We start from the raw sequence: 15,990 nt of genomic DNA, 5'->3' as shown, positions 1-15,990 counted from the left end.
AACATGGTTAGGAAAACAATTTTAAAGTTTAAGTGAAGGGCATTTTGGTAATCTAGTAAATAAAGACAAAATAAGCTAAAATAAAAGTGTCCATCTTCTCAAGCCGAATTTGAAGAAGAAGACATAGCTAGGGTTTTAGCCACTTTCAAGCTCGATTGTAAGTCCATTCTTGTCCTATTTTTAACAATTTTTATATTTTTGAGATCGTTGTAACTTGATTTAGCTATTTCAAGGAGTAATTTGAAAGAAAACTAAAGTCTAAAATTTGACCCATGATGAATATGTTTGTATTTTGATGTTTGATGTTAGAGAATACATGTTTATTATTTGTTAAACGACTTTTACATAATGTTTTTTGGTAAAAACGTCGATTAGGGATCTATTTGTAAAAAGTTGTAAATGAGTAGAAAAGTGTAAATAGGTGAAAAACGTGGGCTGGTATGAGTATGAGTAACGCTCGACTAGGCTTGGGTTGAGAGGAAATTGAATGAAACTCATTTTACAAGCCTACGGACTAAATTGTAAAATGTTGAAAAGTTAGGGGAAAAAATATAATTTTTGCCATAATATGTTTTTGGGATAAATTGAATAATGTGATAATTAAATGGGATGAATTTGGTATTATAGATTAAGAAAAACGAAGTTCGAGTCTAGATCAGGGGAAAACCAAAGTAATTGACGAATAGACTCGTTTGGCCTTTTTTGCATCCGAGGTAAGCTCATATGATGAATAAGCTTTATTATAATTGTATTTAAATGCTTTAATATTTCATGAATTGCGTAAATGACTCTACGAACATGTTTGACAACGTTTTGGTAAGAGAGAAATGACAATCGAACCTTAGGAATAGATTAGGATACAAGTGACATGTCACTAAGGTTTTATGTTATATGATCTGGGTGCTGGACTTGTACGTCCTACCGGTGGTGAGTATACCGGCATATGTTGCGGTTACTTGACAACTTGTGTGAGCAGCACCGTGTAGGTACGTCTTGACAGACAGCTTGTGTGAGCAGGCCAAATAATGGCTCGAGAACGAGCATATATGTGTTATGAGGTAGAGGTAGCAATGGCTACATATGTGGCACCTTGTGTGCAAGGTTTTCCGGTGTATCTGATATTATTATTCCAAGTGGTTCATTGGGTATGGCAACGATGAGACTAAGTATGAAATTATTACGATATGGTGCAGGTATGTACTTTAAGCTTATGATCATTAATTTGTGAAATGACGATTATAAGGTAAGTTTGTGATGGAATGAATTATAATCATGAGAATTTGATAAATTACATTATCTTATGTTATGTTATTTGCATGATTAATGTATGGTAAGGTTTCTTATTTCTTTCATACGAGCTTACTAAGCTATATAGCTTACTCCGTTTTATTTTCCATATTTTATAGTGTCGCCAAGCTTGCTCGGATTATGGATCGTCGGAGATTTTCCTCACACTATCAGAACTATCATTTTGGGTATTGATGAAATTTAGCATTTTGAGTATGTGGCATGTATAGGGACTTGGTTATTTTGTAATATGTGTCATTATGATTTTAGCCAAATGTATTGGCTTGTAATTTTCAAAGGCTTGTTGTGGAAATTGGCCATGTAAATTGGCTCATTTTGGTTAACTTGGTTGTAAGTCTACTTATATGCATGTATGTGCTAATGCTTTTTAGTGATGTGGTTACATTGGTTTGCTACTCGTTGATTGTAGTTTAATGCCTTGTCGTGAAATAGATGAATTGGTTCATGAATATGCTATAACACATTGATGAGTGAATACAAGTTAATAGTAGTCTTAATGGTGTTTTTGGAATGTGAGAATGGTATGTTTGATTTGGGTTATTAAAATGTCATGTGCATGTTAGATGATGGTATTACATTGACAGGCACTAGCCATGATTGTGGATGTTTTGGTTGCCCAAGTCTACTATAATTTATGTCATTGAAATGGTGTATGTGTTTGAGCAAATGGAGGGTGGAAAATGGCTTGGTAAATAGCCTTTATTTTGTCCACATGGGTAGATGCACGGGTGTGTGTATTTTGGCTGTGTGTCCCCTACACCTTAATTTTGAGAAACAGAATGCTCAGAATTGAGCACACGGCCAGGGACACAGGTGTGTGTCTCAACCGTGTGAGGGACACGGCCTCAGGTATGGGCGTGTGTCCCGACCGTGTGAAGTCTGCACCTATTTTATGAAAATTAAATTAACCACACGACCTAGCACATAGGCGTGTGACTTCAATTTGTTCATGCATTGCAAGTCAAAGAGTTACACGGGTTAGGGACACGGATGTGTGTAGCCACACGGCCTACCCACACGAGCGTGTCCCAAAAGCACACGGGCATGTGACCCTTGTTCATGGAAAAAATTTTCTAAGTTTTGTAAAAATTTCGTGAGTCATCGTTTAGTCCCAAACCACTTCAAAAGCATGTTTTGGGCCTCGTAGGCTCGTATTAGGGATTTTATGATTGAATATGAATGGTTTAAATTTAGATGCAAATTTATGACTTGATTTGTATGATTATTTGTGATGAGAGTTCGGTAATGCCTCAAGCCCTGTTTCAGTATTGAATACGGGTGAAGGGTGTTACATTTAGTGGTATCAGAGCTATGGTTTAGTCGATTCTCAGACTAACATAGTGTGTGTGGGAGTCTAGTTATACATGCCATATATAATTTGTGATAGTGTGACGACTCTTGACAATTTAAATTGTGTTTTCATCTAGTAAATGGGTCCCAACCAAGAGGTAGCTGATGATGTTAAAAGTAATATGCCGGCTCCCTCCGAAGGGACAGCGCCATCTAAAAGTAGACCAGTAATGGTTAGTCAATGAGGAGAAGCTAGAGAAGCCTTCTTCCAAAAGATGAATGAGTGGTTTGCCAAGTTTGTTTGAACAAATCCAGCTGCCTAACATCCTCCACCCCCACCTAAGCCCTAACCGGTTCCCGTAGCTCCCCAAGGTGTGGAATTGATTAGACTGAACAAACCTCTAGTTGATAAGATTCAAAAACAAAGGGCTGAAGAATTTAGAGCCAATGTTGACAATGATCCTGAGAGGGTAGAGTTTTGGCTTGAGAACTCCATCAGGGTATTTAATGAGCTTTCTTGCACACCGGATGAGTGCTTGAAATGTGCTATATCACTACTGAGGGACTCAGTGTACCAGTGGTAGAATACTCTTGTATCTGTCGTACCAAAAGAAAGAGTTACCTGGGATTTCTTTTAAGAAGAGTTCAGAAAGAAATATATCAGTCAAAGGTTCATTGATAAAAAATGTAAGGAGTTTCTGGAACTGAAGTAAGGTAGCTCAGTAAGTATGCTCGGGAATGTGTTTCCACCGAGGCTATCATGTGCAAGAGATTCGAAGATGGGTTGAATAAAGATATCAGACTGCTAGTTGGGATTTTAGAGTTGAAAGAATTTTTCGTGCTAGTCGACTAAGCTTGCAAAGCTGAAGAGTTAAGCAAGGAAAAGAGAAAAGTTGAGTTTGAGGCTAGAAACTCAAGAAAAAGACTGATGAATAAATCATTTCAATCTTCCTCAAAGAAGTCGAGGGATTTGTATACTCGTTGAATGCTTCAGCTAGGTATCCCAACAAAGATTATGGGAAACAATATTTGGGTTCTAAGGTCCAAACTATGTCAATAGCGAGCGTTGGTAATGCTAGGTCTAATAGACCTGAAATTCAGCACTATCGTAGACGACATCCCAGTGAATGTAGGATGAATAACTGGGTTTGATTTAAATGTGGCTCCCAATATCACTTCATTCGAGATTGCCCTGAAATGGCTGAGAAAGATAGTTTTCAAAATGCAAGGCTGAGTAACACTGCCACTAGAGGGAGGCCACCGAGAAATACTGGAAGTGGGAACAGTAGCAGAGGTGTGACGAAAGAATTAACTACGAGATTAGAGCTCAGAGCACCTGCTAGAACTTACGCTATTCGCGCTCGTAAAGATGCGTTATCTCCTGATGTTATTACTGGTACATTTTCTCTTTATGATACTAATGTAGTTGCATTGATTGATTCTGGATCGACTCATTCTTATATTTGTATAAATTTGTTATCTAGTAAGAATTTTCTTGTTGAGTCTACTTAGTATGTGATTTAGGTGTCGAACCCCTTAGGCAAATATGTTCTAGTTGATAAAGTTTGCAAGAGTTGTCCTTTAATGATTCGGGTCACTGTTTTCTAGCTGACTTAATGCTTCTACCATTTGACGAGTTTGATGTAATTCTTGGAATGGACTGATTGACTCTAAATGATGTTATAGTGAATTGTATACGAAAGATTATTGAATTGAAATGTCAAAATAATGAAATTCTTCTTATTGAACGGGATGTATTGGTTGAGTTATCTATTGTAATTTCGTCAATGTCGGCTCAAAGGTATGTAAGAAAATGTTGTGAAGCCTATCTTGCATATGTACTGAATACGAAAGTGTCTGAATTGAAGATTGAATCTGTGCTGGTAGTTTGTAAATGTCCGGATGTGTTCCCAAAGGAGTTGTCTAGATTACCATCGGTCAGAGAGGTTGAGTTTACTATTGATTAGGTACCGGGAAATTCACCAATATCGATAGCTCCATATAGAATGGCTCTGACCGAATTGAAAGAATTGAAATCTCAGTTGCAAGAGTTAACAGATAAAGGTTTTGCGAGATCGAGTTTTTCGCCCTAAGGTGCACCAATGTTGTTTTTCAAGAAGAAGGACGGATCTATGAGACTTTTTATTGATTATCGTCAACTTAACAAGGTTACGATAAAGAACAAGTATACTTTATCGAGAATTGATGATTTGTTTGATCAATTGAAAGGGGCAACAGTGTTCTCGAAGATATATTTGTTCCGGCTTTTATCAGCTGAGAGTTAAAGACTTAGATGTGACAAAAACCGTGTTCAGAACTAGGTATGTCCATTATGAATTTCTTGTTATGCCTTTCGAGTTAACTAATGCTCCTGTCGTTTTTATGGACTTGATGAATCAAATTTTTTGATCGTATTTAGACAAGTTTGTGGTTGTATTTATTGATGACATTTTGATTTATTCCCCAGATGAGTCTGAGCATATCGATCATTTAAGAATTGTATTACAGACTTTAAGAGATAAGAAATTGTTTGCTAAGTTTAGCAAAAGTTAGTTTTGGCTCCGAGAAGTTGGATTTCCGGGACACATTGTTTCAACAGAAGGTATACTGGTTGACTTGAGTAAGATTTCAACAGTTTTTGATTGGAAACCACCGAGAAATGCATCCAAAGTTAGAAGCTTTTTGGGCTTAGTTGGCTATTATCGATGCTTTGTTAAGGGATTTTTGATGATTGCTACACCTATGAGAAAATTGTTATGAAAGGATGTGGAATTCAAGTGGTCTGAGAAATGTCAAAAGAGTTTTAGACAGTTGAAAGCGTTGTTGACTGAGGCACCGGTGTTAGTGCAACCTAAGTTGGGGAAAGATTTTGTGATTTTTAGTGATGCGTCGTTGAACGGTCTTGGTTTTGTATTAATGCAAGAGGGTAAAGTGATAGCTTATGCCTCAAGACAGTTAAAACCGCACGAAAAGAATTATCTGAAGCACAATTTGGAATTAGCTACTATTGTGTTTGCTTTAAAAATTTGGAGACACCATTTATTTGGTGAGAAATGTCATATCTTCACTGATCACAAGAGTTTAAAGTATTTGATGACTCAGAAGGACTTGAATCTGTGACAACGAAGATGGCTCGAGCTATTAAAAAATTATGAGTTGGTAATCGATTATCATTTGGGAAAGGCAAATGTAGTCACCGATGCTTTAAGTAGGAAATCTTTGTTTGCTTTGAAAGCAATGAATACGCGACTAACTTTATCTGATAATGGTTTGATTCTAGCTGAGTTGAAAGCTAGACCGGTATTTCTTCACCAAATTTATGAAGCTCAGAAATGTGACAAAGAACTTCAAGCTAAAAGAGTTTAGTGCGAATCGACTAGTGATTCAGACTATCAGATTGGGACCGATGATTGTTTGATGTTTTGAGGATGGATTTCTGTACCGAGAGACACTGAGCTTATTCAGAAAATCCTTCACGAAGCACATAGTGGTTGTATGTCTGTTCATCTAAGAAGTACAAAGATGTAAAATGATTTGAAGAAATTGTATTAGTGGTCGAGTATGAAATGATATATTTCTGAATTCGTATCGAGATGTTTAATTTGTCAACAAGTAAAAGCCGAACATCAAGTACCTTCAGGTTTACTTTAGCCTGTGATGATTCCCAAGTGGAAATGGGAAAGAATTACGATAGATTTTGTAACTGGATTACCTCTGACTCCAAAGAAGAAAGATGTTGTTTGGGTCTTTGTTGATAGATTGATGAAATCAGCTCATTTTATTCTAGTACGTACCAACTATTCACTTGATAAGCTAGCTGAATTATACATTGCTGAGATTGTTAGATTGCACGGGGTGTCTAATTCTATTATTTCAGATACAGATCTGAGGTTTACATCTCGATTTTGAAAAAAGTTGCAAGAGGCTTTGGGCACAAAGTTGAACTTTAATACTGCATTCATCCGTAAACCAACGGTCACTCTGAAAGAACGATTCAGGTTCTCGAAGATATGCTACGCTATTTTGTTTTAGAGTTCGAAGGTAGCTGGGAAAAATATCTACCTTTAGTCAAATTTGCTTATAATAACAGTTTTCGGTCGAGTATAAAGATGGCACCGTATGAGGCATTGTATGGCTGCAAGTATCGAACTATGTTGTACTGGACTGAGCTCAGTGAGAGACAGATTCATGGGATTGATTTGGTCAGAGAAATCGAAGAAGAAGTGAAAGTAATTCGTGATTGTTTAAAAGCAGCTTCGGATAGACAAAAATCGTACGCGGGTCTAAAATGAAAGGAAATTGAATTTCAAGTTGGTGATAAGGTAATTCTAAAAGTGTCTCCGTGGAAGAAAATTCTTAGATTCGGTCGCAAGGGTAAACTGAGCCCGCGTTTGATTCGTCCGTATGAGCTTATTGAAAGAATAGGGCCAATGACATATCAGTTAGCTTTACCAACAGAGTAGAAAGGATCCACAATATGTTTCATGTATCGATGTTGCGTCGTTATTGATCAAATCCTTCACACATAATTTCACGAACAGAGGTTGAGATTTGACCTGATATGACTTATGGTGAAGAACTGATCAAGATTTTAGCTCGAGAGGTCAAACAGTTGAGAAATAAAAACATAACCCCAGTGAAAGTTTTGTGGCAACGACACGAGGTCGAAGAGGCTACGTGGGAACCCGAGAAACCTATAAAAAATAGTACCCAAACCTTTTTTCTGGTAAGATTTTCGGGGACGAAAATCCCTAAAGGGGAGAGTTGTAATAGCCCGTTTTTGGGTCAAATCAGAATAGTGGTTTCGGGACCACAAATTTGGAGTAGAAATATTTTTTTTGCTATTTCTTTAAGGTCTACAGTATAATAGAATAATTGTGTGAAAATTTCGTTAAAAAATTTTATTGATTGAGTACTCAATTTGACTAGAAGGACTAAATTGCAATAGGTGCAAAATTTGAGTTCTATAGGCTAAAGGTAGTAAATTATTATGAAACTCTAAATTAGATGTCTTTAGATGGTAATTAAACCATTATACTTTAATATGGACAAAAATGGACATGGTTAGGAAAAAAATTTCAAAGTTTAAGTGAAGAGCATTTTGGTAATCTAGTAAATAAAGACAAAATAAGCTAAAACAAAAGTGTCCATCTTTTCAAGCCGAATTTGAAGAAGAAGACATAGCTAGGGTTTTGGCCACTTTTAAGCTCGATTGTAAGTCCATTCATGTCCCATTTTTAACGATTTTTATATTTTTGAGATCGTTGTAACTTGATTTAGTTATTTCAAGGAGTAATTTGAAAGAAAACTAAAATCTAAAATTTGACTCATGATGAATATGTTTGTTTTTTGATGTTTGATAGTGGAAAATACATGTTTATTGTTTGTTAAACGACTTTTACAAAGTGATTTTTGGTAAAAACGTCGATTAGGGACCTATTTGTAAAAAGTTGTAAAATGTGTAAAAAAGTGGAAAAAGGTGAAAAATGCGGACTGGTATGAGTATGAGTAAGGTTTGACTAGGCTTGGGTTGAGAAGAAATTGAATGAAACTCATTTTGCGAGCCTAGGGACTAAATTGTAAAATGTTGAAAAGTTAGGGGCAAAAATGTAATTTTTGCTATAATGTGTTTTTAGGCTAAATTGAATAATGTGATAATTAAATGATATGAATTTGGTATTATAGATCAAGAAAAACAAAGTTCGGGTCTAGATCGGGGGAAAAACAAAGTAATTGATGAATAGACTCGTTTGGCCATTTTTGCATCCGAGGTAAGTGCGTATGATGAATAAGTTCTATTATAATTGTATTTAAATGCTTTAATATTTCATGAATTGCATAAATGACTCTACGAACATGTTCGACAACGTTTTGGTAAGCGAGAAATCCCAATCGAACCTTAGGAATAGATTAGGATGTGACATGTTACCAGGGTTTTATGTTATGTGATCCGGGTGCTTGTCCTATACGTTCTACCGGTGGCTGAGTATACTGACATATGTTGTGGTTACTTGACAGCTTGTGTGAGCAGCACCGTGTAGCTACATCTCGACTGACAGCTTGTGTGAGCAGGCTCGATAATGGCTCGAGAACGAGCATATATGTGTTATGAGATAGAGGTAGCAATGGCTACATATACCGCACCTTGTGTGCAAGGTTTTCACGTGTATATGATATTATTATTCCAAATGGTTCATTGGGTATGGAAATGATGAGACTAAGTATGAAATTATTATGATATGGTACACGTATGTACTTTAAGCTTACGATCATTAATTTGTGAGATGACGATTACAAGGTAAGTTTGTGATGGAATGGATTATGATCATGAGAATTTAGTAAATTACATTATCTTATGTTATGTTATTTTCATGATTAATGTATGGTAAGGTTTCTTAATTCCTTCATACGAGCTCACTAAGCTATATAGATTACACCGTTTTATTTTCCATGTTTTATAGTGCCGCCAAGCTTGCTCAGATTAGGGATTATCGAAGATTCACCTCACACTATCAAAACTATCATTTTGGGTATTGATGGAATTTAACATTTTGAGTATATGGCATGTATAGGGACTAGGTTATTTTGAAATATGTGTCATTATGATTTTAGCCAAATGTATTGGCTTGTAATCAAAGGCTTGTTGTGGAAATTGGCCATGTAAATTGGCTCATTTTGGTTAACTTGGTTGCAAGTCTACTTATATGCATGTATGTGCCAATGCTTTTTAGAGATGTCGTTTACATTGGTTTGCTATTTGTTGATTGTGGTTTAATGCCTTGTTGTGAAATGGGTGAGTTGGTTCATTAATATGCTATAACACATTGATGAGTGAATACAATTTGATAGTAGTCTTAATGGTGTTTTTGGAATGTGAGAACGGTATGTTTGATTTGGGTTATTAAAATTTCATGTGCATGTTAGATGATGGTATTGCATTGACATGCACTAGCCATGATTGTGGATGTTTTGGTTGCCTAAGTATACTATAATTTATGTCATTGAAATGGTGTATGTGTTTAAGCAAATAAGGGTGGCAAATGGCTTGGTAAATAGTCTTTATTTTGTCCACACGGATAGACGTGTGGACGTGTGTCTAGGCCGTGTGTGACACACGGCTTGTCCTATGGGCATGTGTTTTGGCTGTGTGTCCCCTGCAGGGACACCTTAATTGGGAGAAACAGAATGCTCAGAATTGAGCACACGGGCAAAGACATTGGCGTGTGTCTCATCTGAAAAATTTCCAAACACTGAGAAAAATTTCATGAAATCATAAGAACACAGAGGTAAGTTCAATTGAGCTTAGTGAGTAAGCTCTTATTTACTTGAGTCTCATCTGAGAACTCTTTTATCTAACTCATTATCTTTTATTCATCAACTTAACTCTAAGGGATACATCCTTTGGATTCTATTCATTATACCATGGGTGTCACGCTTCTTACTGAGGTCATATCTTACCTTTCATATCTTCTGTACCACTCTCATGTAACTCGTCTTATTCTTTTGTGGTTCCTTAACCATTTTCGTTCTAGAGGGCCTTTCAAACATAATGTTCTAGGTTCGCCACATACTCTGGCACACTCTAGTCTCGTTATTCTTACCATGTTACTATACTAGGTTAGCCAAAACACTTTTTACGGAGCTTTTCTTTCAGAGTTTGTCATACTTATCGTTCCTTCAGAAGACTTCTTATGTCATTTTATCAAACTTTTCCATGGGTTTCTTTCTTTTCATTCAAAGTTTGCCACAAAGGCATTTCTTTCAAATGGTTTCTAAAAGGTTCATTCTTTAGATGGTGTCACAAAGGCATTCCTTTTCAGAGATAGCCACAAAGGATTCTTTATCTAGAGATTTCCACAAAGGCGTCATTTTCATTAAGTACTTACCAAAAAGGCTTTCCTTTCAAGGTCTCGCCACAAAGGCATCCTTTAAGAGGTTCGCCACAAAAGCTTACCCTTCTAAAGATTTGCGACAAATGCTATCATTTAACATGTTCACCACAAAGGCTTGCTTTCGAGAGTTTTTCCATAAAGGCTATCCTTTAATAGGTTCGCCAACAATGCTTGCCTTTCCAAATTTTTGCCACAAAGGCTGTCCTTTTTCTGGTGTTTTAAATGATAGGGATTTGCCTAAACTCACACTTAGTGAGGTTTGCCCCTCATCATTCTGGGACTGGCAGATAACCATGTTAGGTAATAACCTTCTTTTATTCCTCAGGATATGATGCCATAACCCACCAGTTCACGGTCTTACATGATATGGTCCTTCTGCACCATGGTCATGGACTTGTCCTTTCAGAAATTCATGTTTTTAGTCCCGACGGACCCTTTTGATGACTCCGGAGACAAACACAGACTCATTATACATTGATTCACTCATGAAAAACATTCTTATGCTTACTAGACACACATGCACTTCCTGTCAGACTCGTTGTTACTTTTAGACATAAACACACCATAGTCATTCAAATTTACAAGTCTTACATTTCTTATCAAATTCGTCAAATCATATTTTTCCTATTTTCAATCTCATGCTTTGCCCACTTAGCATAGAAGCTTATAGATAAGCATAATACACATGTAAGAGTCAATCTAGCAACTCACCTGTTAAAGATATTAATCAACTTGGGCTCTAGGCCTAAGGTCTTTTTAGAACTGTAGCGACCACTACCTTGTAAAAATAAAAAATTTTCCATTAACACCCATCCAGATAATCTTTACAATCATCGTGCCTAGATAATTCTAAAATAGAGCCTTATTTCTTCTTGTACTCATATAGATCTACTTTTGCAAGCAATAAGACTTACCTTAGCACGAAGAAATCATCAATAACATTCAAGGTCTCAGATCCAACTTAATGAAATACTATCGTTTCGTCCAGCCTTAGATTTCAATATTTTTGAAGAGAGAAGAAGAGAACTCTCTTTATTCAAATTTGAAGACTTAGTAATATACTCTAAGTCTTCGTCGGAACTTGGAAAATATCACATCACTATTGAATATGCTAAGTACATCAAGCCAAAAAGGAAAATAGATGTTTTAATCAACACTCTATTTGGCGCAAAACTTGTTTCAAATGTTCTTTTGTACCCGAAATCTATTTGAATATGCTAAGTGTAACAACTTGATTTTGGGGCTAGTCAAATAGTGGTCTCGGGACCACAAATCTAAACTCGGAGAAATTATTTTATTATCATTTTGGAGTCATAGCATGTTTATAATAGTACATGAAAAATTTGGTGAGCTAATTTTGACGATTGCGAGCCCAATTATGAAAAAGGACTAAATCGTATAAAGTGCAAAAGTTCTATTTGATAGCTAAGGTGTTATTTTATTAGAGAAGCAAAATTAAGGGATTTTAAAGGGCAATTAGACCCCTAGAAATAGAGTGGCCGGCCATAGGAGACATATGTGGTCAAAAATTTCAAAATTTGTTGGGTTAGTTGACCAATTTTAACTAAAATAGAAATAAAATAAAGAAGGATGATATCATCCCTTACTTATCTCTTTTCTCCACCAAAAATTAGCCATTGAAGGGGGTTTGAGAGCTTAAATTTCCATCAACTTGAAGCAATCACAAGTAAGTGATTTCCATGTCCTTTGTTGATGATTTTTGTATTTTTGAGACCCTTAAAGCATGAGCTTTCAAATGATGGGTATATCATGCAAAATGGTTAAAGGTCTAGGGTTTTTCCATGAGAGTATTTCGGTTGTTTTATGAAATTTTATGAAGAATATGATTCTTAGTTGTGTAATAGATAACTTTTGTGAAAGGTGTTATCATGAAACACTTAAAGGGACCATTTTGCACAAGTTGTAAATTAAATGATAAATGTGTGAAATAGAGAGAATTTGGGGTTGCTATAAGAGTAAAAAGAGTTTAGCTAAGTTTAAGATGCGAAGAAATTCGATAAAAATTGATTTTCAAGCATAGGGGTAAAATGGTCATTTTGCTAAAGTTTAGGGGCAAAATGGTCATTTTACTGAAGATGTGATTTTTTAATTTCTTAAACTTACTTAGTGATTAAATGAGTGCGTTTTGCTATTATAGATCAACCGAATTCGAGCCTAGACCGGGGGAAAGCCAAGCAAATCGACTAAATTGACTAGTCGCCACATTTTATAATTCGAGGTAAGTTGTATGTAAATAATACAACTACATTACTAATATGCGTGTTGAATTGTATTTGAATTAATATAGCATGAATTGCTTGATTGTGGAATTGAGATGGTATGATGATAATAGAGATGATAGAGTTCCTGATTGAACTTAGGAAATAAATCAGATATTCATGCTGTGACATATGGGTTATTGTTGGCTAGTGTAAGACATGTCCGGGACATGCATCGGCCACATTATGAGAGTCAATGTAAGACCATGTCTGGGACATGGCATCGGTATTGAGACTAGAGCTAGTGTAAGACATGTCTGGGACATGCATCGGCTACGAGATGTAGTCAGTGTAAGACCATGTCTGGAACATGGCATCGACTTGAGATGTGAGCTAGTGTAAGACCATGTCTGGGACATGCCATCGGCACCTTATCCACATTTGAGGCTTAATGAATATCCGATAATGTTCCAAAAGGTTCAACAGTGAACGTTATGTTCTTAAGCTAATGGGGAAAGTATAATCGTGTTGTGAATGGTACAGGTACCTAATTGGTACGTATGAGATATGAGCTCATTTAACAATATGTGACTAGTATGGATGGTAATGAGTAAGTTATGCTTATTCCCACCTTGGTATTATGAGCATGTGGATCATTGATAAAATGTTGTTGTCGTGTACTTACTTATATGCAACTTACTAAGCTTTATACTTACTCCCTTTCCTTTCCATTTTCTTTCAGTGCTACCTAACTAGCTCAAGGATTACTGAAAGTCAGAGATATCGATCACACTATCAACAAAAGCATTCAGTATAGTTGGATTTATATATTTGAATATGGCATGTATAGGACTTAGACTTTGTTATTTTGTGTCTTTGAGAATTGGCCAAATGTGTTGGCTCGGGTTAGAAACCCTTTAATTTGTATTAAGCTTTGAATGATAGTTAATATTCATTTTGAGTTTATGAAAGATGCATTCTCATGGTTGAATTAATGTCTATTATGGATGATTTAGTTATAGGAGTTATACTTTTTTCGATATTGGTTGGTATTTGTATGGAACTACATATGTAAGGGTGACAATGAGGCTTTGTAAATAGCCTATATTGATAGAGTAGGACCAGTCGCCTATCGATTGGTTTTACCACCAGAGTTATAGAAGATTCACGACGTGTTTCATGTGTCCATGCTACGTTGATATAGATCGGAACCTTTGCATGTGATTACGCCTTCAGAGGTTGAGATTCATCCGGACATGACTTATGGTGAAGAGCCGGTCAAGATTTTAGCTCGAGAAGTCAAACAACTAAGAAATAAGAGTGTAGCACTTGTGAAAGTTTTGTGGCATAGACATGGAATCAAGGAAGCCACATGGGAACCCGAAAAGACTATGAGAGATCAGTACCCAGACTTGTTCACCTGTAAGATTTTCAAGGATGAAAATCCCTGAGGGGGAGAAATGTAACAGCCCAATTTTGGGGCTAGTGGAATAGTGGTCTCGGGACCACAAATTAGAAGTTGGATAAATTATTTTATTATTATTTTGGAGTCATAGCATGTTTATAATAGTACATGAAAATTTGGTGAGCTAATTTTGACGTTTGTGAGCCCAATTGCGAAAAAGGACTAAATCGCATAAAGTGAAAAAGTTTATTTTGATAGCTAAAGGTTTTATTTTATTAGAGAAGAAAAATTTAGGGATTTTAAAGGGAAATTAGACCCCTAGAAATAGAGTGGCCGGCCATAGGAAACATATGTGGTCAAAATTTTTAAAATTTTTTAGGTTGGGTGACCAATTTTGACTAAAATAGAAATAAAATAAAGAGGGATGATATCATCCCTTACTCATCTCTTTTTTCCACCTAAAATTAGCCATTGAAGGGGGTTTGAGAGCTTAAAATTTTCAGCAACTTGAAGCACTCACAAGTAAGTGATTTTCATGTCCTTTGTTGATGATTTTTGTATTTTTGAGACCCTTGAAGCATGAGCTTTCACATGAGGGGTATATCTTGCAAAATGATTGAAGGTCTAGGGTTTTTCCATGCGAGCATTTAGGGTGTTTTTTGAAATTTTATGGAAGAATATGAGTCTTAGTTGTGTAATAGACAACTTCTGTGAAAGGTGTTATCCTGTAAACAGTTAAAGGGACCACTTTGCAGAAGTTATGAAATAAGTGATAAATGTGTGAAATGGAGAGTACATAGGGTTTCTATAAGAGTAAAAAGAGTTTAGCTAAGTTTAAGATACAAAGAAATTCGATAAAAATCGATTTTTGAGCATAGGGGTAAAATGGTCATTTTGCCAAAGTTTAGGGGCAAAATGGTTATTTTATCGAAGATGTGAATTTTTAATTGCTTAAACTTACTTAGTGATTAAATAAGTGCGTTTTGCTATTATAGATAAAGAAATACCAAATTCAAGTGTAGACCGGGGGAAAGCCAAGCAAATCGAGTAAATTGACTAGTCGCCACATTTTGTAATTTGAGGTAAGTTGTATGTAAATAATAAAACTACATTACTAATGTATGTGTTGAATTGTATTTGAATTAATATAGCATGAATTGCTTGATTGTGGAATTGAGATGGTATGATGATAATAGAGATGATAGAGTTCTTGTTTGAACTTAGGAAATAAATCGGATATTCATGCCATGACATATGGGTTATTATTGGCAAGTGTAAGACATGTCCAGGACATGCATCGGCCACATTATGAGAGATAGTGTAAGACCATGTCTGGGACATGGCATCAGCATTGAGACGAGAGCTAGTGTAAGATATGTCTGGGACATGCATCGGCCTCGAGACATAAGCTAGTGTAAGACATGTTTGATACATGCATCTGCTACGAGATGATAGTCAGTGTAAGACCATGTCTGGGACATGGTATCGAGTTGAGATATGAGCTAGTGTAGGACCATGTCTGGGATATGGCATCGGCACCTTACCCACGTTTGAGACTTAATGAATATTCAGTGGTGTTCCAAAAGGTTCAACGGTGAACGTTATGTTCTTAAGCTAATAGGGAAAGTATAACCGTGTTGTGAATGGTACAAGTACCTAATTGGTATGTATGAGATATGAGCTCATTTAACAATATGTGACTAGTATGGATGGTAATGAGTAAGTTATGCTTATTCCTACCTTGGTATCATGAGCATGTCGATCATTGATAAAATGTTGTTGTTGTGTACTTACTTATATGCAACTTACTAAGCTTTATGCTTACTTTCTTTCCTTTCCATTTTCTTTTAGTGGTGCCTAACTAGCTCAAGGGTCA

This window comes from Gossypium hirsutum, chromosome A05 (assembly GCF_007990345.1).
Source record: "Gossypium hirsutum isolate 1008001.06 chromosome A05, Gossypium_hirsutum_v2.1, whole genome shotgun sequence".
NCBI classification, from domain to species: Eukaryota; Viridiplantae; Streptophyta; class Magnoliopsida; order Malvales; family Malvaceae; genus Gossypium; species Gossypium hirsutum.
The sequence above is the reverse complement of the archived record's forward strand: the minus strand, read 5'-3'. Positions refer to the sequence as shown.